At 42.9% G+C, this 27412-nt stretch overlaps 1 protein-coding gene across 7 annotated transcripts in view; it reads right to left on the bottom strand.

The window, feature by feature from the left end:
- ASAP2 (ArfGAP with SH3 domain, ankyrin repeat and PH domain 2) overlaps positions 1 to 27412 on the bottom strand; it is a 413895-nt gene that overhangs the window by 265214 nt on the left and 121269 nt on the right. The window lies entirely within an intron of this gene.

The raw sequence follows: 27412 nt of genomic DNA, 5'->3' as shown, positions 1-27412 counted from the left end.
ACCCCCAGATAGCTGGTACTTGCTTAACATCCCTCCACTTATAGTGGATTTTAAAAAGACCTTGACCAGTTGGACTGGTCTTCCATTACCCTTATTAGGCAGAATGGCCTTAGTGAAGATGATTCTGTTACCCAAGTTGCTATATAAGTTAAAAATGGTGCCATTTATTCTCACTAAAAATGACCTTAGGAGCATACAGCGCAACTTCGCTGCTTTCATTTGGCAGGACCGCCGTGCACGGATGAAATTCGCCAACATTATTGCTCCGAAAGAAGCCGGGGGCCTTGGTTTTGCTGATTTACATACATACAATTTGCCCTGCCTAATGCTCATATTAGGAGACTGGATTCGACCAATTACGAAGGGTTCAGAAACAGACCTGGAAAATGCCTCTCTGTTCCCATTAAGTCTCAAATATTTTTTACATGCAAATACCCATGAAATTGGTATGGACTTCACTCAATTAATACTGTTTAAAGCTATGATATGGGCTTGGTGGAAAATCAGCTCTCCCCTTTGTTTATCAAGATATTTTTCTTTGTACTTTCCAAAGGAGGGGAACCCACAGTTTAGTGCCAGCTTAGGTAGTAGACTACTACATATAATCAAGCCAAATGATCTCTCAATGATATCATTTGTGGATATAAGAACGGGTGAACCACATTAATTTGCTTATTGTATGGGTACCTATTCATTTCAAGATGGAGAGTATTTCTTTTATCTGCAAATTCGCAGCTATATTAAGATGGTCTTATTAGGGGGCTGGAATTCTATAACCAATTGTCCTTTTCAACGATTACATTCTTTATGGTTTTCACCTTTTATATCCATGTCTAAATTGCAAATTTTTACAATCTGTACACAGTAACTCCAGTTTTCCTAAGCTTCCTATATGGTCTTCAGAATTTCCTAAGCTTCCTAAATGGTCTTCAGAATTTAAGGTAACCTTAACCAAATCGCATTTGGAAAACAGTGCCAAATTAGTGATGAAATCCTTGAAAGGGCTTTCTCTTCGGGAAGTACACATCAAGATAAAGTATCGTTTAATATTTTGGCCTAGTCGGGCGTACGCAGCGCATATTACAGCTTCAGACTGCTGCTTGAGATGTGAGGAATTAACAAAGCTTTGCTCTCATTATTTATGGGACTGTGACAAGATTAAAACATTTTGGGCTTCAATAAAGTCATATTTTGAGAAAATGTTAATTACCACTGATATCTGGTCCCCTGCTTTTTGTATATTGGGAGTCACACCTTGAGACCTGGGTTGTTCCTCCAAACACCTTGAGCTCCTTATTAAAGGTTGTGTAATAGCCTTGAAAACAATTTTACTGTATTGGATACAACTAATAGGTCCTTCTGTGGAAAATTGGATGACTGCACTGGCAGATGTCTATTTACTAGAAACAATGCATTTTCGGGGAGAATCTGCACAAGCATGTTCTAAATGTAAAGCTATTTGGTACCCTTTTACGGAATATCTTCATCCTGCAGGACAATTGTAAGGTAACTTATAATTTTCATATGTTGGCAAATAAGACACTGTGTTAACGGCAGAGTTAAGCCTACTAGGAATGTACATTGCTCCGTATCTTTTCTTTTCTTTTTATTTCTTCTTCTTTTTCTTTATTTTACCAGACCTGTTAGCCTTAGGGGAGTATGGGGAAGGGGGGGGGGGGGGGGGAAGTAAGGAGTAAAGTTAAAAAGTTGGGTGGAGATCAAGGTAAACCTTCACACAGTATCATTTCATTACTACAGAGGTGTTCGAAGTTAACTTGCTTTTTATGTATTTATAATTATCAGTTGGAATTTCTCTGTATCTGACTGTATTACATTTGAAGTTGGTATAATTTGTGCTTGTTCTATACCTAATAAAAGTATTACAATAAAAAAAGAATGGATCCAAAGAACTATGTTGATACCATGTGGAGAACAGTTTGCATTTAAAAACTGTAGGCTGTCCTAGTTGATTTCCTGGCAGACATTTTAATGTCCTCTGCCTCCTTGGGTAAGGATAATTCGGTGATTACTGAGTGCTCAACATCCAAACCATCAAGTTGAGGGCAGGAAGGATGGATTGCTGGACAGCTGTACCAGATATGGAAACCAAACTTGTCTGGGCCATGCTGGAGCTATGAGGATGAGATGGGGCTGTCTTTGAGTACCTTGTGCACCATTCTGGCTATCAGTGGAATTGGTGGAAAAGACTACAGGAGATCTGCACTCCAGAACTGGGCAGGCATTAATTTCTGAGCGTAAAATTGTGCGGGTCAGGCTGAGCGCACTGTATTCCATTGGCCTCTTAGTGAGGAAGTAGATGGAGTGGTGCTCCCTCCTGAAGGGTGCAGGGGGTCTATTTCACTAGCACAGTTCTGGTTTCATTGCCTATAAAATGTCCACTCTGGTTGTCAGAGGTTGAAGAAGCTGGTCCCATTGGGATCAGAGGCCACACTGCAGGAGCCATATCTATAGGTGGGTTAGTGAGACTACAGGTATTACCGCCATAGTCATGGTCCAACCCAGGCAGCAGCACAAGTCATGTCTGTCAGTAATGGACTTTTTTCCCCACCACAAATACAGTCCTTAAAACCACTCATAGTGGCTGTCCTCTTGCCAGATATCCTAAAGAAGAAACCTTTTTCTCCTCCCCTTTAAAGTAAAACTGAAAAACACTGCTTGGGTGCTGCTAAGGCAGCGAAGCTACTTTATGACAAAATATAAGAGCTTTACAGAAAAATTAGAGTAATAGGTACATGCCATGCAGGTGTTCGGATGTAAAAACAAAAATTTGAGGGGACTCATGGTTGATTGACAGGAGACAGCGTGTAATGGTAAATGGAACCTACACTGAAGAGAGAACAGTGTTAAGTGGAAAGTAAAGGGATTGGTTTTGGGACCAGTTCTGTTCAATATCTTTGTAAGCTACATTCAGAAGGCACAGAAGGTAAAGTTTGTCTATTTGCAGATGATACTAAGATCTGCAACAGGTCACTGGGCACTAGTGACTGGAATGTATTCTGCTGTTGTTGAGGCAGCTGCTCAGCAACCTCCTGTACCTGCTTCAAAATGTCCTGCATACACTGGCCCATATAAAGCTGGTAAGCTGCTATGCGGGCAGTAAGCATAGCTCTTTGAAAGACCTTCCTCCCTAGAGTATCCATGGCCTCATGGATCCTTTTCCAGGGACTCCAATGAATAGGACCAAAGGCACTTAGCTTTCTTGAAAGCAGATTCGATGACCAGAGATTAGTGTGGCAGCTGACACCTATCGAATCTGAAAGTCTTTTAGAGAACATAAACTGTGTCCACCTTCCTGTTAACTGGAGGCACGGAGAGGTGTTCCCACATCCTCATCAGCAGCTCCACAAGGATCTTGTGTACTGGACTGCCACAATTTCTTTGGGAGGTTCCACAAACTGGAGAATATCCAGCACCTTATGCTGGGTATCCTCCACAGTCTCTAAACTGAAAGGGTATGACTTTCATCATCCACCTAAAAACCCTGAAAGGAGAGGTCTCCTGGGAGGAGACTTCCTTCAATCAGATGGAGGAGAAAGGTTCAAGGGGAGACCATCCAATGCATCTGTGTCAGAAGCATCCAAGTCATCATCCCACCAGGGGTGAGATAAGGGACATCGTCATCACTGTCATCAACAGGCAACAAGCCCCATGGCACTCAGCCCCCGGCCAACGGTATGGGAAATCGATGGAACTAGCCATATTGGCCTGGGCCCAGAGGCCACCCTCATCTGTGGAGGAGCTTCCCCTTCCGTGGAATTGGGGATAACCACTGGATAAGCCGGTGGTGCCTTCGATGCCTGGGCACCACCAAAGGCTGTGTCAGCAGCACACCCCATCAGCATGTGTAGAGATTTAAGCAAGGGCTCAAGGTAGGTGGGTGCTGGCCACAGTGTCATCAGCGTGCTGATGCCAAGACTCCACACCGTCCACCTGCACGTACTTCCCAACCAGATTCATCACTACGGGGTTTAGAAAAATCTCTTAAGTTTTATTCATAGGTCTCATAAAAAACTGTCTAATAGAAACTTCTAAAAATATTTGTGGAACTTTTTCATCAACTTTCCTTAATTGCAAATAAAGCGTGAAAAGGCAGTACTTATAAGTTCAGCAAACTTCCATTTATTTATTTATTTATTTTAAGGTTTATCTATCATTTATATACCGTTGTCTCAGCATAGCCTTCACAGCGGTTAATATTTCAAAAAAATACATAAAAGTAATGAAAATAACAATCATAAAAGAATTAACAGCTAAAATAAATTGTTTTAGCCCGTGCCCTCCAAAGTTCAGGGTGGATTACAATGATACAAGCACGGAAGCAAGGATACACATACACAATCAATTAAAACACATTACAAAATAAGACAAAACAAGGATTGCATAATGATACAAACAAATACAAAAAAAATGTGTTTAGCTATACAGTATAAGCGCTGTATTTTGAAGTCAGTGGATTCGCTGTATGGACATGTTTGTTGAACTTACAAGATAAGTGATGCTGAGCTTTTTTTGTTTTTTTATTTGCAATTAAGAAAAGTTTTAAAAAATGTTTCACAAATATTGTTTGGAAATTTCTATTAAACTTTTTATGAGACCTATAATTAACACTTAGATCTTTTTCTAAACGCTGTAATGACAGACCTGTTTGGTTGGGAACTGCCACATTGATTTGGCAATTTCGTAGCTCTGTTATATGAAGGTCTCTTATGTCTATAATTGTATAGTATGACATTCTATTTGGTGGTTCTATATAATTTACCACAAGGGAGTCCTATGGGAACTTAACCTTCCTGTGGCCTGGATATTGTAATACCCTATACTTTATGTCTAAGTTTTTTGCCACTAGAAGTACTGTGTGCAGATTTTTCCAAATTCTGGATTGCAGATCCTGCAAAGCCTTATTTACAGGAACTGCTTTTATTTACTTATTTTGAGGTTGTATACATTTTAGAACTTCCAGGAAATCATCTTCATGTTGTACAGATCCTTCAAGATGAAACTGAACATTCTTCTGTGAGAAAACTGGGTAAGTCATGTCCCTCAGGAGGGATATTGCTCCTCTGAGGCTCTGGCAATGGATCTAGTACTAATTTGAATAATTCTTCATCTATTGGAAAAGAGTCTGAATGGTTTTAGTCTGAGTCTTCATAATCAGTAATTACAAACGGAGAATCCTTTACTATTAATTTTTGTCTTGAAGCAAAGATTGTGATAGTTCTTGCTATATATTTCTTTGATATGGAGTAACAGAAGATAGCTCTGATAGTTCTGAAGCAAATTTCTCCAGAACCAGAAGAGGATTGTTTAGCTGCATCTGACCTATAGGTGTTAAAATCCTTCTACATGTTCTAAAGGCCTCAGGTAACAGAAGCACTGAGTATGTTGGAAGGGCCTTTCCCGATGAGGTGTTTGACTCAGGCACTAAGGTAAATGTAGAGGTATTTTCCTTTTTCTTCAAATACTTGGTACTTCATTTTTTTTTGTGCCAGAAACTTTAGCTCCAATGTTGCTACCTTCACAACTGTTGGATATGGAGTTGAGGAACATGGCTCTGAAGAAGAGCACGGCACCAAGCATGGTGCTGATGGAGTTTTCTATGCAGATTTATTGGCAGGATGCTCTTTTAAAATACGGCTCCGATGGCCTATTTGTTTTTTTGGTGCAGTGATTTCTCTCTCCTTGCCCTGAAGTGCCATGTTTCTCTATTTAGAACTATTCTTTGAGGGGGAATTTGTGCCCTCATTCTCTCTAAACTCTGATCTTTTATGATCTGCTTTTTTCAAGAGAAGCTCATGATTCTAAATTTATGTATTTAAAATATTTATGTTTCGACTATAACAAAAAGTGTTAAGCGAATTACAATTTAAAATATACAGCTATCAGAAAAACAAATAAAACAATATAAACAATAAACATGGATCAGCCATACATAGCAAGCTATCAAGCACTGCACATCACCTTCAACTGCCATATATCATCAGCTTAATTGCTGCCAAAGGCTTAAATAGGTGAACTTTCAAATGCTTACAAAACATTAGAATATCAGCCATAGACCAAAGAGCCTCTGGCAAAGCATTCCAGAGTAAAGGTCCAATAAAAATGAAAGACCTTTGTCTGGTTTCAGTCAAGTGTGCATCATGAACTGTTGGAATAGTCAGCAATACTTTTATTAGAAGAACGCAACGCTATAAACGGTACATAAGAACATAAGAGAGGTGCAAAAGAGCAGAAAGATAGGAAGGACTTGTTCCTTTAAATGCCTTGAAAACCAAGACCAAAACTTTAAATTGAACTCTGAGAAATGGTCAGCCAATTTAATGCTTGTAAAAGCGGACGCAAGTGATCCCATTGTTGACATCCTAAAATCTGTCATGCAGCAGAATTCTGTAGCACTTAAGGTGCCTTTAGATGGAAGTGGGAAATTCCAATAAAAAAAAGAGTTACAATAGTCAAGGGTAGTAAGCAGAAATGAATACACAATAGTGCAAAAATCAGAAACATTCAAACATGATGGCACAATATATGAAGCTTATATAAACCTTATTCAATAATATGCTGAATCCGAGGCCTAGACCTGCTATCAAACAAAAAACCTAGGTTTTTGGTAATGTTTTTTAAGCCAGAGGCACCCAAAAGAGAAATTTTACTAATGTTCTGATTTAGTAAATAGCCACACTTCCTTGAAAACCAAAGAGCTTCAATTTTGGAGAGATCTGGAATCATGTGATGACTACACAGCCACAGATTAACCTTATTTCCTGCAAAACACAGTTCAAGTTGCCTTTCGCTGGGAAAGTACAGCTGAATATGTTTCTTATGTTTCTTATGTTTCTTAATATCAGCATAAATTTGAAACAAAGGAACGCAGCTTTCCAGTAAAGTGGAAAGAGGTCTCATATAGATGTTGAAGAGTCACTGCCAAAACAGATCCCTGTGAAACTCCATATTTATTAACAAACCTGTTCGAAGATGAGTTATTAAAGCTCACCTGCTGTTTCCTTGCATGGGGATAGGATTGGAATCATGAAAAGACTTTTCTTCAGACACCTATTTCCCTTTGGAACACTGTGGGAAACCATGTCAAAGGCAGAAGACACATCAAGAAAAATTGTTACCCACTGCATTACCATTATCCAATTCTCTGAGAATAAAGTTGAAAACTGAAAAGAGCAATGTCTCAGTACTTTGATTCACATGGAATCCAAATTGGCATGGATGTAGAATGGAGAAATTACTTACCTGATAATTTCATTTTCCTTAGTGTAGACAGATGGACTCAGGACCAATGGGTATAGTGTACTCCTGTTAGCAGTTGGAGACGGATCAGATTTCAATCTGACGTCAGCCCCTAGTACATATAACCCTGCAGGAAGTGCAGCTCTTCAGTATTCTCCTCGAAAAGCATTGTGGATATATGTGTGACTGACTGATTGATTAACTTAATAATTTGGTTAACTTGAATAACTTCATAACTTGGTTAAACGTTCAAACTTGATTAACTTGAACTGGTTGGTTGACTATAGCTGGAGACCGTCAGTGTACTCAACCGGAAAGCATAGACACCCGGCAGAGTAGATGCCCTAGGTAAATGAAAACATGGCTTACCTTTGAATCATTTGAAAGACCATGCGTAACAGCAGCCAAGGGTGGGATGCCGAGTCCATCTGTCTACACTAAGGAAAACGAAATTATCAGGTAAGTAATTTCTCCATTTCCTAGCGTGTAGCAGATGAACTCAGGACCAATGGGATGTATAAAAGCTACTCCTGAACCGGGTGGGAGGCTGCCTGTGGCCCACTTAGTATTGCTCTTGCAAATGCCGTGTCCTCCCAAGCCTGAATGTCCAGATGGTAGAATCTGGAGAACGTATGGATGGAGGACCGTGTAGCCACCCTGCAGATCTCAGCAGGTGACAGCATTCTAGTTTCTGCCCAGGATACTGCCTGGGCTCTGGTAGAATGGGCCTTGACCTGTAGAGGTGGTGGCTTGCCAGCTTCTACGTAGGCCGCCTTGATGACTTCCTTGATCCAGCGGGCGATGGTTGCCCGCGAGGCTGCTTCCCCTTGTCTCTTTCCGCTGTGATGGACGAAAACGTGGTCCGTTCTTCGTACGGGTTCCAACATTTCCAGGTATCTGGATAGGAGTCTGCCGATGCTGAGGTGATGTAGACTACGGGCTTCTTCCAAACTCTTCAAGCCATCTGTCGTTGGTAGCGAGATGGTCTGGCTGAGGTGGAAGTGTGAGACCACTTTGGGGAGGAAGGAGGGAACCGTGCGTAGATGGACCCCGGGGTGAGCCTGAGGAATGGCTCACGGCAGGACAGTGCTTGTAGTTCCGAGATGCAGCGGGCTGAACACACTGCCAGCAAGAACACTGTCTTTAAGGTTAAGAGGTGGAGGGACAGGCCTCGGAGGGGTCTGAAGGCGGTTCCCGCTAGGAAATCCAAAACGAGATTGAGATTCCACAGAGGTACCGGCCACTTTAGTGGTGGGCGAATGTGTTTGACTCCTTTCAGGAAGCGTGACACATCCGGGTGAGAGGCTATGCTGTTGCCCTCACTCTTGGAGCCGTAGCACGACAATGTGGCCACTTGTACCTTGATGGAGTTGAGGGACGGGCCCGTCTGTAGTACATTCTGTAAGAATTCCAGGATCACAGGAACTTTAAATGAGCATGGCTTGATGTTGTGGTCTTCGCATCAGGCTTCAAATACTCTCCAGATCCTTGTGTACATTAACGATGTGGAGAACGTGCGTGCTCGGAGGAGAGTGTTGATTACCGCCCCCGAGTATCCGCTCTCTCTCAGGCGGGCCCTCTCAATGGCCAAACCATAAGAGAATTGAGCTGGGTCCTCGTGGAGGATCGGACCTTGTTGTAGCAGGTCCCTGTGTGGGGGCAGGGGTAGAAGGTTCCCTGCCAGCAGTCTTCTCATGTCTGTGTACCAGGGTATTCTTGGCCAATCCAGAGCCACCAGAAGAACTAGTCCCTTGTGTAGCTGTATCTTGTGAATGATCGCGTCCAATAGGGGCTATGGCGGGAAGGCGTAAAGTAGAGTCCCCGGTGGCCAGGTCTGTACCAGGGCATCGATCCCTTGGGACTGCGGTTCCTGCCTGAGGCTGAAGTATCTGGATATTTGGGTGTTGGATCTATTTGCCAGAAGGTCCATGTCCGGTGTCCCCCACCGATTCACTATCAATTGGAAGGCTGCGGACGACAGCCTCCATTCTCCTGGGTCTAGACTTTCCCTGCTGAGGAAGTCTGCCGTGATGTTGTCTTTCCCAGCGATGTGGACGGCGGAGATGTCCTGGAGGTTTGCTTCCGCCCACGCCATCAGGGGGTCTATTTCTAGGGACACCTGTTGGCACCTGGTTCCCCCCTGCCGGTTGATGTAGGCCACTGTTGTGGCGTTGTCCGACATTACTCTGACCACTTTGTTTTGGAGTCTGTGAGCGAACTGCAGGCAGGCTAGTCTGACTGCCCGCGCTTCTAGGCGGTTGATGTTCCATCCCGCCTCTTCTGCGTTCCACTGCCCTTGGGCGGTTAACTCCTCACCGTGTGCTCCCCATCCTCGTAGACTGGCATCTGTGGTGAGTAGGGTCCAGGTTGGGGAGGATAGTCTTGATCCCTGGCTCATGTGGCTGGCCTGCAGCCACCACCATAGTTGGGTCCGAACTCTGCCCGGGAGCGATAGACGTACGGTGTAGTTCTGGGACTGTGGGCTCCACCGTGATAGGAGTGAGCACTGTAGGGGCCTCATGTGGGCTCGCGCCCATGGCACAACTTCCAGGGTGGATGCCATCAGCCCAAGGACTTGCAGGTAATCCCATGTTGTGGGACGAGGATCGTTCAAGTAAGGTTTGTAGCCGGTTTCACAATTTTGATCTCCTTGTGGGGGTCAGGCTGACCTTGTCCTCTTTGGTGTCGAATCGGACTCCTAGGTATTCCAGCGACTGTGAGGGCTGTAGGGAGCTTTTGTTTGTGTTGACCACCCATCCTAGGCTCTCCAGTAGAGTTATGACTCTGCTGGTTGCTTGGCGGCTTTCCTCCAGTGACTTTGCCCTGATCAGCCAATCGTCCAGGTAAGGGTGAACGAGGATTCCTTCCTTCCTCAGTGTTGCCGTCACCACTACTATTACCTTGGTGAACGTCCGGGGTGCTGTGGCTAACCCGAAGGGTAGTGCCCGGAACTGGTAGTGACAGTTCAGGACTTTGAAGCGTAGGTAACGCTGGTGATCCTGATGAATTTCAGATGTGTAGGTAGGCCTCCGAAAGATCCAGGGATGTGAGAAACTCTCCCAGTTGTATCGCCCTTATTACGGATTGTAGGAGTTCCATGCAGAAGCGGGGAATCCTGAGGTGGCGGTTGACCGACTTGAGGTCCAGGATGGGTCTGAATGTACCCTCTTTCTTGGGGATGATAAAATAAATGGAATAATGCCCAGTATTTTTTTCTTGCGGAAGCACTGGGGTTATGGCCTTGAGGGCCAGTAACCTGGACAGTGCAGCTTCCACCACCGCCCTTTTGGAGAGGTCATGGCAGGGGGACTCCACGAACTTGTCCGGAGGGATTCGTAGAAAATCCAGGTAGTACTCCTCCTGAATGATGGCTAGGACCCACTTGTCCGAAGATATCTCGACCCATCTGCGGGAGAATAGGGCTACTCTGCCCCCTATGGCTTCTTCCCTTGGATGGGTCGGCTGAATCTCATTGTGGGGTGCGGCTGGGGCCTGTACCCAAGCTGGTTCCCCTCTTGTTGTGCTTGGTCCAAAAGGACTGGTTTCTGCCCATAGGGTAGGGGGCTTGATAGTTGCTCCTGTAAGGATTGAAGTGCTGTGAACTTCTGCCCCTGGAGGACCTGGGGAAGGGTCACTGGTTTCTCTTTGTCTTATCCTCCGGTAGGCGCGGCAATGGGGACTAGTTTGCTGCCGAACAGGAGGGATCCTTTGAAAGGCATCCTCGTGAGGCGCTTTTTGGAAGACGAGTCTGCTGACCAGCTTCGGACCCAGAGTTGCCTCCTGGCCGCAACTGCAGAGGACACTCCTCTGGCCGCGGTGCGCATTAGGTTGGAGGCAGTGTCCGCAAGGAATGATACTGCTGGTTCCACGTCTTCTCCCGGGGTGTTGTTCCTGGTTTGTGATAAGCAGGCACGGGTCACCACGGTGCAGCAGGCCGCAATTTGTAGAGACATAGCGGCTACGTCAAATGACTGTTTGAGGATGGACTCCAGCCGCCGGTCATGTATATCCTTGAGCGCAGCTCCTCCCTCCACTGGGATGGTAGTGCACTTGGAGACCGCGCAGACCATGGCATCAACTCTTGGGCATGCAGGAAGATTTTTGGTTGCCGGGTCCAGGGGATACAGGGCTGCCAAAGCTCGTCCCCCCTTGAAAGTGGATTCCGGAGCATTCCATTCCAGGTCAATCAGCTGCTGTGCTGCTTGTAACAGAGGGAAATGGCGAGAAGTCTTTCGAAGACCCTCCAGCAGGGGGTTCGGTTTAGGTTCCCCCGAAGTACCTGGGCCCGGGATAGCGAGCTCCGTCAGGCATTGGTTGACCAGGTCCGGGAGCTCGTCCTTTGTGAAGAAGTGTCTCATGGTTCAGTGAGGCTCTGTCCCGGTGGGGAGCTCCCCCCTCTTCTAAGGGTTCAGTTTCCTCCTCAGAGATGTCAGAGTCCCCATAGGTGGGGCTTCTGGGTAGTGGAAGCCTATGCCTAGGTCTTGAAGGGCCTGGGGCATGAGGGTCCTCCTGTGGAGCATGTGGTTGGTCCGCCTGAGGTTCAGTTTGCATTTGAACAAAGGCGTGAATCCCCTTGAAGAACTCCACCCATGAGATCGACGCTGGGTCAAAGCTGGGGGGCGCTGGTTCCTTGGGGGTCCCCGTCTGTGAGGAGGTCCTCCTGGCTAGGTCCGGGGTACCCCTGAAGAGCTAGAACTCGGCCCTGGGTGGTACTGGGTCTCCCAGGGCCTCTTCGCACTGCGTGCACAAGGCGTCTGCCTCCTCGCTTTGTGCAGCTCTGATGTGGCATGCTGGGCAGAGGCCTTGAGCCTTTATCCCTGTTTCTGGAGGTGCCATGTGCGTCGGCGCATAAACTCTTATGCGCTCCGGTGCGCTTAAGATGAGCGTGTAGTTGTGCACGCAGCTGTGTGTTCAGCTGTAGAAATGCATCCGGCTCTGTGCGCGCAACTTATGCACGCAAGGTTTTATGTGCGTGTAAGTTTATGCGCACAAGTGCTTTGTGCACCTAGCTCGAATTGTGCGCTCTCGGTGAACGGCGCGGCGAATAGGGCCAAGATGGCGACGGCAAGCACGCGGGCAATATGGCGACCCCCTCGGAGGGTCTCTATGCGGGTAGACCCTCGGAAATAGCCAGGGCCTGGCCCTGCTAGGGCGGATCAACCCGGTGGCACTGGTCCCGGCCGGTGAACTGTGCTCCTCCTCGATCCTCGGAGACCAGATTCAAGCAGAAGATTTCTACCTTACCTTGTCTTCGGCGCTTCCCAGTTTTGTCCCAGGCGGTCTCCGGCTGCGGGGGGAGAGGGCAAAATACCTTCACTGCCGCGCTCGAGGGTGCACCCGCTGCCTCTCAGCCATGTCTGAGGATCGAGGGCTAGGTCCTCGCCGCGATTCGGCCGCCGGACCGAGGCTTACCTCCGAGGGACCACGGAAATCATCTCGGGAATCTCAACTGGGGAGGGACCCGAGGGTATCACCGCAGGAGAGCGGGGCTCGTCTTTAGGTAGGTTTCTTCTTTAAATTTAGATTTACTTCTTTGAATTTGATTCTAACACCGTGAGAGCGTGCAGATAGTCCCTAACTGCTATGGAGACGGAAAATACTGAAGAGCTGCACTTCCTGCAGGTGTATATGTACTAGGGGCTGATGTCAGATTGAAATCTGATCTGTCTCCAACTGCTAACAGGAGTACACTATACCCATTGGTCCTGAGTCCATCTGCTACACGCTAGGAAACCTTGTTTTTTGTCAGATAATCATTCAGTTGGGAATACACCACCTTCTCCAATAGCTTACCCAAGGTGGATAAATTGGAGACAGGCAGATAAGCTGGCTGGACTATCCAATGGCAGGGGGCCCCTTCTGAACACAGGACACTTATAAGCTTTTTGTAAATCAGCAGGACCTATACCCTCCTGCAGTGAGGCATTGATAAGAAACACCACCACCTCCAAAATGTAATTCCTAAGTAGGAATAAAATGGAAAAAAGAGACACGGATCCAAGGAACAAAAAAAAATTCTTAAGAGCCCCCTTAAGAGTTTCAGCTTCTGTTTTCCCAATATTTTCAAATTCCTCCCATTGTGAATAAATCTGCAAGCCATGCAAATCAAAGGAAGTTGAAAATTTCAGCATCTCAGGAGCCGAAAAACAATCTCCATAGTTGTTAGCCATGGCCTGTATGTTTAATACCAGGCTGTTCAGCTTTATACATACTGAAGTTCATGTAATCTTGTGTACTAAATGGGGGTACTGATTGAGAAACCTTAGATTTGTCAAATAGTGGTTTAATGATTGCAAATAGCAAATGAGAACGGTTAAGAGAAGCTTGTAAACAGATAAAATAATTCTGTCTTGAGCACATAAAATGTATTTCATACTCCAGTCTAATCACTAGACAGGGCTGACGGGACTCTACAGAAAGAGATCCATGCCAGGTCCTTTCAGCTCTGTGTAATAATCTTTTTAAATAGCAGATCAGCATTGAACCAAGGAACCCTAAGGTGAACATAATTCATGAAGCACGGGTCCTTGTCTATTGCAAAATAAAGAAAAAAATTACTTCATTACTCACAAAGTTTCTCGGACTGTATACCTACTTTGCATCTCCCCTGTCTACTGTGTGGATAATTTTTGGAGTGCTGATTCCGTCTCCTGTGTGCTTGCTGGATTATATCTTGTTGGAGCAAAATCCTGCTTAGTAGCGGAATGAACCTCCAAAAATGTAGATGTCAAGTGGTCCACTGATTCAAAGCTCAACCAAAGTTTAGCATCAAACCACTTACTTTTAAAAAGTTCAGAATCAATAGGCCCACCTACCATCTTTTCCCCAGAAAGATCTGTTAATTGTTTTGCTTTGAACAGTAAATTTACACTTAAAGGAGAGCAGAAAATGTTCAGACCATACAACTGGATATATCATATCAACAAGATAAGAACCTGATCCAACATATGCCCCTTCCTGTGAGTCCAGGCTTGAAACAACTGCTCAAGGTGACATTTTCTCACATGGGCCACAAGCTGAAGAATCATGATGGGGTCCAGACAAATCATGTGAATCCTGGCTATCCTCATTTGATAAAGGCATCTAGCACATAGTTTAAAGGGGCTTTTACTTGGTCTTGGTAACTTCCCTGACATATTGAAGTTGTTGGAAAAATGAATATACTTTTTTTTTTTTTTTTTTAATGAAGAATGACAAAAGAGGAGCAAGAAAAAACCCCAAGTAAGATAAAAATAGCAAAATAATTCTGTAGAAGCGATTAGAGAGAACCAAAAAATATCACAGCACTTCACAGTGGACGATAGAAAACCAAAAGGGCTCACATGGTGGCAGCAGCATAGAAACTTCCACGCATGCTCAGAAGACTTAATTTGTTGTAGCTAGAGAGCATTCCTCTGCGTCAGCTCTGTCAGAAGACATCACTCACTTAATGTAGCTGTTTGTCCCTGCTTTTCCACAGAGAACCTGGGCCCAATATATGGGGCACACGCCATTCAAACTGCAGAGCTTTCAACAGCAGCAGTATAAATAGAAGCCACCAGCCATCTTACTCTGCTCTACTCCTGCCAGTTTAACAGAGGAGATGTATACATCAAGGAGAATACAGAGATGTTAACTGATGTCAATCTTGGTGCCTAACCTTTGGAGGTAGTTCCTACATTTAGTCCAGGATCTTTCCAGTTTTTGTCTATGCCACCTCTCTTATGGATTACCATATAGCAAACATGTCATTTCTTGAGATCCCTAAGAAATCTCCCCATAATCTTGAAAATATTTAGGGCCATTTCATTTGCTGCCAGATTAACAGTCTTCAGTTGTATTTTCAGAGAAAAAATAAAATAAAAACAGCCTTCTTTGGAAACAAGGTACAATCTAGCTTTAGAGAGAAAAAGAAAATAAAATCCAGGCCAGCAAGGCCCTAAAGCATAGGAGGAATACCAGGCGATACTAAAATGTGCAGTTGAGAATTCAAATTCTTTACAAAGGGCTTTCTTCTATTTTCCTAACATAAATGTTTAGTACCACTCTGTGGAAGATAAGATTTCTTACCAAATGAAGTCACAGTTGAATCAAATTGGAAAGAGGCCAAACATTTTTTCTAGCCTACTGATAAATATGGCATAATTCATAACAGAAGAATCTTAAATCTAAGATTTCCAAATACCAGAGACAAGTTCAATGAAGGGATGGACTGATGAACTCTAATCAATGACTCCAAATTCAACAGGAAAATAAGTTCTTGGTGACTGGCTGACAGGTAGTGTCAAAAAAATATACTATACTGCAAAAATTATTCACTTTAAGCTTTTGAGTCTCAGAAGCCTCCCTGGAACCTGGAGTGAATTGGAAAAAACTTACAATTTCTCCTCTGGATCAAATTTAGAAAGGGATTAGCAGGAGGGCAGAGATGAATATCTAGTTTACTGCCAAATCTTCAGGAGAAGGAAGAAGAATCCAAAAAAGAGAAAAAGTATAGGACTAGCTTTGGTGAAAGAGCAGAAAAGCTTGCTAAGCAAATAACTACTCAAGGAAAGGATACATTTTACATGAACTTTTCAATGATGTGAAACAGAAAACAGTTTCAAGGAAAATCATGTTCCTCTTCCAGCCTGAGCAGGGCAAGCAGCCAGGAAAATAAAACTCTTATTTGCTGGCATGTTCCCAGAAATTATATCAATTAATCACAGGCCATTTTGTTAAGAGATGAAGCATGGCCAGGTAGCAGTAACACCAGAGCCTCCGCCCGCACCGGGGGCCCCAGCTTGGACACACGGAGTGCTCCACCCCCCCCAGGAATGAGAGAGTAGAGGAGGGCAAAGAGGGACCTGCCGGCACTGTAGCAGCTCCCCGCCCACCACCTGCCCTCCCCCAAACAGTAGATTGCAGCAGTGACGCCGGAGGCGCACGCACGAAGAAGTGCAACAAAGGAGCTTGCCCCTTCGTGCGTGCAAGGATTGCAAGCTCGAAGTGCCTATACCACAATAGCATACCCCTCCTAGCCTATAATCTTCGTGCACCACCTGAAAACTACAATCATGGACCACATGTGCTTCATTAAGCCCATATTAGAATGGGCCTGAATTGAGATCTAAAGCACGCCTCTGGTAGGAAGCAAAGAAGGATCACAAACTTGGTCTTCCCAAAGATAAGTACTTATGCTTCCACTATATCATCCTGTATAATGTTTACTCTGCTTCTATTAAATATTCAGTCTATGTAAAAAAAAATCAAAAAAAAAAATCCCCTTGATTAACAACCTACTAGATAGAAGATCTACAACCAACTATATTTTGCAGCACTGAAACCCAGCTGATTGACACCCTAACTATGGAGGTATTTCACTTTCCTAGACTTAAATAAAAAGGTAGAGGTTGATTAATCATCTGTAAAAAAGAACTTAAGTTTGTACTGTGCAAAGTAGAGATTTACCCTACCTATGAAGTGGCGATTTTAAAATCTCATCAGCTAAACATAGGACCGGACTACTGTCTACCTAGTGTACTACAAAAGGACTTCTCACCACTGATTGAATTATTCACTAAAGTGTTTCCAACATCAGAATCAAAACTAATTGTAGGAGACTTTAACCTCCAGGTAGACAAAACACGGAGAACTGTAGCTTGGGAAATTTTTTTTTTTTTTTTTTTTTTAGAAGCAATGGAAGCTCTAGTATGGTTACAAATCATCTCAAAAGCCACTCATAAAGCAGGCCACACTCTAGACCTAATATTTGCTAATACAAGTAATTGCCTAAACAATACCACACACACGATATTGCCCTGATCTTATCTTTAATTAAAGACCCATCACCTGCCATATCGAGAAACTACAACTTCACAAAGGCCTCTTGCAACAAATACACCACTCAGACAAAATCAGTAAGCTGAAACAACAACTCACTAACAATCCTCCAACAAATGCACCTGAAGACTTTTTTTTCCCCCAGGACCGATTTAAAAGTAATTATTATGAAATGAACTAAACATGAAGAGAAGATGCTATCCAGACTATCCATTTTTTTTAAGGAATTCATTTTAAACATTGGCTCATCCCAACCTCAAGACATTCCAATAAACGTATGGACAGGAAGGACTTGTTACAAAGGGTGGGAAAGAAGTTTTAATGGATACTTGGTGTGTACACATTTGTTTCATTTACTGACTTTCATTTCAAAAGGTGAACTTTTTCTTTTCTATGGGTGAACTAAAAATTATGTGGAAAATTGTTTCTTTTGTATTGTGACCCTGAATATTATTGGGGGGGGGGGGGGGGGGTTTAAGAAAAAAATATTCAGCTTGATTGCAAACTTAATGCAGGTACGGAGACTGGGGGAAAAGCTGAGCCAGAGCCTACATTGTTGTATGATGAAGAAAATGACAGTTTACCCAACAACCTTGTAAATGTATTTTTTTTGTTAGCTGGGTTGACATGTTGTGATTTAGTGGTTTTGCAAGTTCAATTTGTTACTGTCCAGAAGATTATGGGGGAAAATAAACATTGTGCTGTAGCTTTTCTATAATAACACCCTTCCTTCTGTAAATACCCATTACCATATTTATCCTATTGTAATTAAATTATGACTAACTTGCTAAAGAGGAAATTTTTTTTATAAAGAATGTTCCTTAACTATAAATATGTAAAACTCTAAGCATAAACTTTCAGATTTTTTTGTATTTAAAAGTTAAAATGGTTTCATCATTTCTTGTGATTTTTTGAGAGTAATGCATACAGAAATATAATATGTTGAAACTACAAAACATTTTTTTTAGCAGGCTCCAAGCTTTGGAGCTCTCTCCCAGAACCATTACGGCAGAAAGAACTTCAAGCATAAACTAAAAACTTGGCTCTTTAAATTAGTGCGTATGCCTTCCTAATGTAAGCTGCAATAAACTCAACAACTGCACTGACTGTTACGGAGATAGTGCTGCTCAAACTTACTGTATTTTTCGCACTATAAGACGCACCTGACCATAAGACGCACCTAGGATTTAGAGGAGGAAAATAAGAAAAAATAAAAAACTTTCTGTCCCCATGAGGAGCTCCCCTCTGGTGGCTGTCCATGGGATTTTTTTTGCTTTTGTTTTTTTTATAGTAAGGCAGAGAACATCCATACAGGTACTCACACTCACTGGTTTTCTCTCCCTCACATACATACATAGGCTCTTTCACACTCACTAGCTCTCTCCCCCACTCAACTCACTGGCTCTCCTTCACATATACACATATCCACAGACAATCACACACTCAGACTCTCTCCCTCATACACACAGCTCTCTCACACCAGTTATTTTAAACTTTCATGACTACTCCAAAGTTCAATAATAAATAGGGCTATATTACATTGATTAGGAGAGCAATTTGCTCCTAATATTTCAAGAGGTAGCCACTTAATCAGCACAGGCAGTAATTTTATTTGCTTTTCATTAATTTCAGCTGTCAAACTGCTAATCAGTTCTGAAAAGCCACGTTGCTTCATATGCAAGAAACATTTTATCAGAAATCACTGAACCACACAAACAACCAAAAAAGCAAAGGTCCGTGTCATGTATTCTCCATCCCAGGCAGTATACCACCCCCATGACCCTCCAATACATCCAAACAAACGAGAAGGAAATGGCCTGCACCAACCACAAACCCCGATGCCATGTATTGTCCTCCACCGGCAGAGCCCGAGCTCCCCGCTGGTCCGCCGTTCCAGGGGTGCATCTCACTGCGAAGATCATCGTGGCGCAGGTCAGACATAAGTCGTTAGAACCGCGTGCGCTACGGAGGCCCCTCCAGTTCAAACAGCTCCCTGCCGGTCTGCTGTTCCCGGAGTGCATCTTGCCGCGAAGGCCGGTGCAGCGCAGGTCAAATGCCAGCCGTCTGAAGTGGAGGGGCCTCAGTAGCCCACGTGGTTCGGGCAGCTGATGTCTGGCCTGTGCCGCGCTGGCCCTTGCAGCGGGGTGCGCCCCAGGAGCAGCAGACCGGCAGGGAGCTCAAGCTCCGCCGGCAGAGGACGACACACAGCATCGGGGCCCATGGTCGGCGCGGGCCATCTCCCTCGCATCTGTGCAGACACACCAAAGGGTTGTGGGGGCAGTGTGCATTTGACCTGCGCGCCGCCATGCTGATTGAGCTGAGTTGGGGGAAGGAGGGAGAGGGAGAGACGCTACATTCGCTCCATAAGACGCACAGACATTTTCTCCCCACTTTTGGGGGGAAAAAAGTGCGTCTTATGGAGCGAAAAATATAGTACATTATATAATGAATGACTGAAAATTATTACTAGTATGATTAGCATCTGTTGTCACTGAGATGTAGATCTAGAATGAATTATTTGTAACTAAATTAGACAGGAACCTCTACAGTATCCATGAAAATGTTTAAATATGAACTAAAATGTCTATATGCTTTGATGTAGAATCAGAAAGGCAAACACTAACACAAAGCACATGATCATTGACCATGTATGTGAATCCAGTTCTGTAAACCATCGTGATCTTCTTTTGAAACGATGGCATACAAAACACCTAAATAAATGACACAGGTAAGTGGTCCACAGTCAAAAGAGTATCAAAAATGGAAACCTGTAATATTAATGCCAAAATTAAACCTGCTACTCACCCATGTGACCCAATACCAGCCAACTCATTGAAACAAGTACACCATGTAATCACTCTGACAATCATAACCTTAAATAATCAGTCACCTTAATTAATCATGTTAATCATGTGGTTATTCTTTCTTCCTTCTCTTCATTACTCAATTTTTGCTGAGGTTCACTGTTTTGGACCTTTCTATCAGTTGTCCCCCTCCCCTTTCCCTGTTATTTGTATTTTCCACCTTTTTGTTACTATGTGAACTGATATAAGGTGCATTTTAATGTCTGTATAGAAAAGCTGCTAAATAAATAATCAGTCACCTTCAGAAGGAATTATACCACACGGATTAAAAAAAGCAATGATAGAGCCAATCCTAAAAAATAAGTCTGGTAAAACTGACGGGACAACTATTGTTCAATATCCAACTTGCCACTCCTAGCAAACGTTCTTGAGAAAGCAGTATTATCCCAACTTGTAAATCACCTGGAAGATAAAAATATTCTATACCCAAATCAATTTGGATTTAGGAAACATCACTCAGCTGAGATATTACTCCTCTCGTTAATGGACTCGGTCCTACGAGGGCTTGACGCAGATGAATCCTATTGCCTTGTGCTAAATGATTTAACAGTAACCTTTGATGTGGTTCATACCCTGTTATACCATCAGATGAGAAACATAGGGATCGATGGCACAGTTCTCAGACTGTTCACTTCATTTCTATCTAACAGAACATTCCAAGTCATACTAAACAACCATTTATTTGACACTTTTCAATGTGATACAGGTATCCCTCAGGGCTCAGCCCTTTCAGCAACCCTATTCAATATTTTCATGCTCCCACTATGCAAATTATTGACTAATCTAGGATTAACTTTCTTTTTGTACACTGATGACTTACAGTTTTACATCCCAGTCTCCAAATCATTTGAAAACACAGCCTCAATACTCTCTTCATATATGAAAACAATACAACAAGAACTATTGCAACTCAAACAAACATCAAACCCGAAAAAGACTGAAATCATTTGGCTGAGTAGAAACTAATCATTTAAACCACATGCCCTAGAGCTGGATAATTTTCAAGTTAACCCCTCAAATCAAGTATAGATTTAGGTGTACAGCTAGATGAGAACCTCACAATGAAAATGCACATCAATAAATTAAGACAAGTTACGGCAAACTGCGTATACTGCATCGGTTGACACCATTATTAACTTTTGCGGACTTTGTAATGTATTGCAAACGCTAATCTTCTCAAACCTTGACTACAGTAATCCCTTACTATTAGGTCTTCCAGCAAGTCACTTAAAACCTCTATAACTATTACAAAAAACAGCAAGACTATTATTAGGATCAAGAAAATATGATCACATTACCCCCACAATGATGTCACTGCATTGGTTACCAGTACAATCCAGAATCTACTATAAAGTATTAACAATAATATTCATCATCATTCATGCCAAACACACCGACTTATTAGGAGTAACACTTCAACAGTACAACCCTCAGCGAATACTAAGATCTCAAAATAAAGGCCTTTGTCTTCTCCCACATTACGGAGCACACATCTGATGCAAACAAGAGATCAAGTGCTTTCTATAGCTGGTCCAAAGCTCTGGAAATCTCTGCCTGAGGCACTACGTATTCTATCAGACAGAAAGAAATTTAAATGTGAATTAAAAACATAGCTATTCAAAAACGCTTATAATTTACATAAAATCATCAGAATAGACTTACCTACAAGAACAAAAAGAAAAAAAGATAATAAATTATGAAGAATAATCAAACGAGAGAATGCAAAAGTCTCAAAACAGCTCATTGACTAAGACATGAAAACTATCAATTAATTTCAATTATCCATATTCTCTGCCTTATGTAATAGATTTTAGTAGGTACTAGAAAACTTGACTTGATAATGCCTGCCAATGAATACCACCATTGTAATCACTTTGCTTGTTTGTTTGTTAAGTTATAAATGTTAATGTCACTTTGTAAACCGTTGGTATATAAAACCGATGGTATATAAAACACCTAAATAAATACTGTGTTGTCTCCACAGGGTATTTGTACATTGCCACCCTGTGTCATCTTTAGATATTGCTTAGTTTAGAGTTTCTGCATGTTGTAAGAGCTCTTGTTCCTCATTGATTATTGTTTGAATGTTTCGGAGGACCCTATTGGACCTGCTCCTCTTTTGCTCTGTTTCTCTGTCTGTGTTCTCTTACCTCTTACAGGTCTCGACCAAAAGCAGCCTAGGACTGACTCATTTCCTGTGGGCATTCAGTTACAAAAAGGCTCTTGGCAAACTAACAGCTCATCCTGAATCCTTCTTTACAAGCTACTATGAAGTATTGATTTTCACCTATTTCTTTCCCCAACTACTGTTCACTAGTAACTACAGCTTCAGCTGTAGTTTGTCTCCCTCTTACTACTGGGCTCCAAAGACTCATAACATTTGAACCATGTACTACTGTCTATATGGCTTCTTCTCTTGCCATTCACAGTGAGTGTTTAACTATTTCATTATTGTAATAAATGTTTGGTATTCAAGAGTGGAGTCATCTGGTATCTGAAGCTAGGAAAAAAGGTTTAACTGGATGTTTAGCAACCCAACAAACAGGTCTATACTGTAAAGTGCAGTTGGAGATTCCCCGTCTGCAACTCGCTGTAGGCGCACAATTGGGACGCGTAAAGCAATCCTGCGATACAGTCTCCAGTTTCACGCGTCCTTAGCGCTTCTTGAAACCGACGCATAACCCTTTCCGCACCCAGCATGTATATCATATGTAAATGAACGAATTAGCTATTTAATGAAGGAATTAGCTATTCCCTCCGATACTGTGACGCGCGCTCCGATTATCTCCTTTGTAACCCGCTATTTTGCCGCTTCCTTAACCTGTTAGTTTACCGCCTACCCTCTACCTGGTGTTAGTCCTGCACCATGGATGACCATATATACTAACCCGCTTTCAAACTGCATTCAGCCCTTCTTTTTGCATGAACGATGCTGCACGGAACTCCGATTGCATTAGTTATTTGCTTAAAAAAATTATTTCATCCAGCATGTTCCGTATGGGAGCTGACAGCGGCTTACAAAAAAAAATTACAGTTCTCATAAAATGCTAAAGTTGATATATATATATACACACACACACACCTAGATGTCACTTTCCGAATCCCACATCTCCACACAGGCGGGCGGTCATCGAGGTGGCGGCGGGCGCGCGTTCGATCCAGGCGGCGGCGGGTGGCGTACGTTCATCCAGGCGGAGGGAGCCGGCAGCGAAAGCGGCCTCCAGCAGTGAATGAATGCACGCCTGTTTACGACCGTGCAATTTCGGCGCTCAAGGCAGTCACATGCCGTGACGTCAAGCCTTGAGCACCGAAATTGCACGGGCGTAAACAGGCGTGCATTCATTCACTGCCGGCCGGGGCTGCTGGAGGCCGCTTTCGCCGCCGGCTCTCTCCGCCTGGATGAACGCTCGCCCACCCGCCTGCCGCCGCCTGGATAAACGCGCGCCCGCCGCCTCCCGCCGCCGCCTGGATGAACGGGCGCCCACCCGCCCGCCGCCTGGATAAACGGGCGCCCACCCGCCCGCCGCCTCCCGGATAAACACGCGTCCACCCGCCCGCCGCCTCCCGGATAAACGCGCGTGGAGATGGGGGATTCGGAAAGTGACATCTAGATATATATATATATATATAAAACACATATAAAACAACTTTTGTTTTAGTTTTGGTTGTTTTAGTTTTGATGGTTTCCCCCCTCCCGCCTTGCTTCGGGAGGGGGGGAACCATCCACTTCCTGGTACCTGTCATTTCAAATGTCAGTTGAAATGACAGGTACCAGCGCACCCAGGATACTGTATAGGCGCTGTATTAAGCGCCTATACAGTAAAATGGGTTGCGCGGGCCTAACGCTTCGCCTAACACTTCACAAACGCGGCTTGCATTTGCAAGCAATTTGAATAGAGTATCGAGCGATATGTGAAGAGAACTGTGCGTGCGGGGAACGAGGGTGCGCCCTGCACTGTCGCACTCTAACGCGGCATAACTATCGACCTGAAAGGTAGAATATGTATGTGAGAATATCACAGATTGATTCAGAGACAGAGATCAAAAAGAGATGGAATCATTTTTCAAGTCTGAAAGAAAAGGGTTGCAGTTAATGCAGTAAAGGCCTGTATTTGCACTTTGGAGAAATTAAGAAGAACTCAGCATTAACTTCCTAAAGGGGTTTCCATGTTTGCTAGTGGTGGATATATCAAAGTCCATATTCAGAGGCATTTAGCTTGGTAACTCACAAGTTATCCAGCTAAATGAATATTTGGGCACTTATCTTGCTAAATTTTAGCTGGGTATCTTATTATCCACTATAGAATATACCTGCAAAGTTTGCCAGATAAGTTTATCCGGCTAACTTTGCTATCTGAACTGTGACTTAATATAGACCTCATAGGGATCAATTAAAAAAAAAAAAAAAAAAAGTAATTGTGGGCAATTTTTAAAGGGATTTTCAAAAGTAGAAGGTTTTTTTTACCTGCAGAAACTGGTCTGAAAAATGTCCATTCTGCATGCAGGTAAAATGACATGCATTAGTTCCATAAGGCACATACTTTTACCTGCATTGTAGGAGAGATGTTAACAGGGCAGGGTTCAGTCAGGCAAAAAAACGACACCTAATGTCGGATTTTCTAAACTATGCATGTAATTTTGGTCTGAAAAAGCTTTTGCAGAAAAAAAATGCAAATATTTGCAGGTACTTTTTCCCAAGGCAATTTTCAAAGTAAAAGTAAGTGCACATTTTTCCTTGGAAAACTGATACAGAAAGCTTAAGTAAAAAGTACCCATAGACTTTGCAGCAATGCAGGCAGTTTGAAAATTGCCCCATGCTTTTGTCCAATAATGCCAATGTAAAGTTGAGCCATGGGTCCTAGAAAAAAAGAAGAACCAACATCTCTAGAGAGTTTCTGTTTTCCTTACAGTGAAATGATTGTTAGTTTCAAGATGGGATCAAATATGGTTGGTAACAGTAAACATAAGGAAGAGTGAATGAATTCCAAAATGCTTTCCAAATGCTACAAACTAATCTATTCAGCAATATTAGTAGAAATAGCAGGTCAGATACACTCATTTCTTCTACAGAAGAAAAGGAAAATGCAATGTGAGAATTCTTTAAAACATTTCAAATACCCAAGGCTGCTAGAACAAAGTTATCTACAAGAGATCAATTTCATTTCATGAACACTGAGAATTAAAGTCCCATAAAATAAAATAAAACTAAATCTAAAAGTAACTATTTCAAAGAACAAAAATGGAGAATGATCCATAAGCATGTTAAGATATGCAATACCTCCACAGTTGTAGCAGAGACAAAAAATTTAAGGTTGCTCACCTTATAATTATGAGGTTAGTAGATTATTTCAGAAAGTATGCTAGTGTTTTACCGCTTACACTATGAGATCCATAATCGGTAAGCCAGTGACCCAGATAACTTGTTCTAGATTTTCAACAGAATAAACATCCCATTGAATATAATTGCCTAAAGTTATCTGGCTACAGTTAGCCAGATAACTTTAAACCTAACTGGCTATGTTTGAAGATAACAAATTATGTTTAAGGTTATCCAGATAGGTGTACCTGGATAACTTGAGCCTTAATTAGCTATAATCAACATATTGTTGGTTAAGTGGCTATAAACATTTTTTAAAATTCTGTGGGCTTTAATGCCCGATCCTGCAGCACCTCACTACCTCTCATCTCTCTCTACATGCTTCCTCATGCACTCCCGCTCAGACAAGTCATACCTATCTTTTCCCCTCTTCTCTACCACCAATTTCAGACTCTGTGCTTTCCACTTGGCTGCACCGTGTGCTTGGAATAGTCTTCCTGAACCGGTGCGTCATGCTCCCTCTCTCATGTTTAAATCCCATTTAGAGACCCATCTTTTTAAGGCTGCTTTTAAATGTTAGGCCTGATTGTCTGCTATTAGCCTCATTAACTAACTTTTTTTTCTCTTTTCTTTGTAACCACGGTCTTATTTTATGAAATGCCTCAAGTCTCTTGTCTTTGTGTTTCTCTTATTAGATTATAAGCTCTATTGAGCAGGGACTACCTTTTTTGTGTGTTTGTATAGTGCTGCGTATGTCATGTAGCACTATAGAAATATGGGGTGGTGGTGGTGGTAGTAGTAGTAGTAGTAGTAGTAGTAGTAACAGTAGAAACAGTAACACTGCTGTCAGACTGACAGCAAGATTAATATGCGTCCAGCGTTGCTTTCAGAATACCAGAAATGGATAAGATACTGTGCTCCTGGCTGGGGTGTAGGGGGAATCATGGGATATGCTAAAGGTTGCGGGTGGGTGGGAAGCAGGAGTGGGGGGGGGGGGGGGGCTCAGTGATTTCACAAAAAATAGTGGAAGGGAGGGGTGCTGGTGTTGGGGCACTATGGCTGTTTTGGGTTTGTTTTTTGGTTTTGGGGGTTTTTTTTATAATTTGGTAGGTTAGGTGTGTGAAGAGATCCGATGCAAGCCCACACTTCTTTCAAAGAATTCTGTGATGTGGGAGGCTATGGGATTAGGCCTGAAGGCTCAACATTTTTTTTGGGGGGGGGGGGGGGGGGGGGGGGGGGGGGGGGGGGGGGGGAGGGGAGGGTGCTTTTTAAAAAAAAAATGTGCATTCACATAAATCAGCTGTGTGTTGAATATATCAGGTTAATGCTCAAGTTATTTGGGCACACATCCTGCTCTAAGGACAACTAAACTGACACGACTAAACTTAGCTGGATATCATCGATATTCACTGCTACCTGGCTAAAGTTTAAGCCACGCCCCCAGAAAGCATCTTTTTTGCCCAGATAAGTTTTAGCAAGGTAATCAATTATTTGGCTAAAATTTAAGTGGTCAGTAGGGGAAAATATTTAAACCCCAGATTTGTCCAGCTAAGTTTCAAACATCAATCCTGTTGGATATTGACCTATAGATATAACCATGCTGAAAAGTAAGGAAAATTGCTTTACACAAGTTTAGGAACATAAAGCTCTCTCTTCCATATCCAATACTATCTGTCTATATGAAAGTATAGCTGGGTTGCCCTTGTGTTCAGTAACAAAGCTTTAGCAAATATGTATTATAGAGAGTGCCTTTAAACATTTTTACAGTACTGGTTTGAATCCAAGAACTTCATAAATTCTCTCCCAAAATTAATGCTCTTTAAAACCTATTTTTATGTTATTTCATTACCTCTCTGTCCAATGAAAAGGGACCTCGGAAATTTACAGATGAAACAGAATAGCAGTAAGCATTAAATATAATCAAATTCATGTACTTTACTGGCATACTTGAACCTTAAGCTGTATGCGTGTTTTAGCATACACTGCTAAATAGGAATTTTAATTGTTCTGACTGCCATTTGACATTTTTCATTTGCTACTTTGCTAGATGTTATAAGGCTTAAACTAGACGGGCATATATTTATGCAATTTTTATTTTTTTTTAATCTATATATAGTCAGCATTAAGTCCTATGTCATTGCTTAGGACTCCCAGAAACTGATCCTACAACAAT

Source organism: Rhinatrema bivittatum, chromosome 3, assembly GCF_901001135.1.
Source record: "Rhinatrema bivittatum chromosome 3, aRhiBiv1.1, whole genome shotgun sequence".
In the NCBI taxonomy this organism is placed as follows: Eukaryota; Metazoa; Chordata; class Amphibia; order Gymnophiona; family Rhinatrematidae; genus Rhinatrema; species Rhinatrema bivittatum.
The sequence above is the reverse complement of the archived record's forward strand: the minus strand, read 5'-3'. Positions and strand labels throughout refer to the sequence as shown.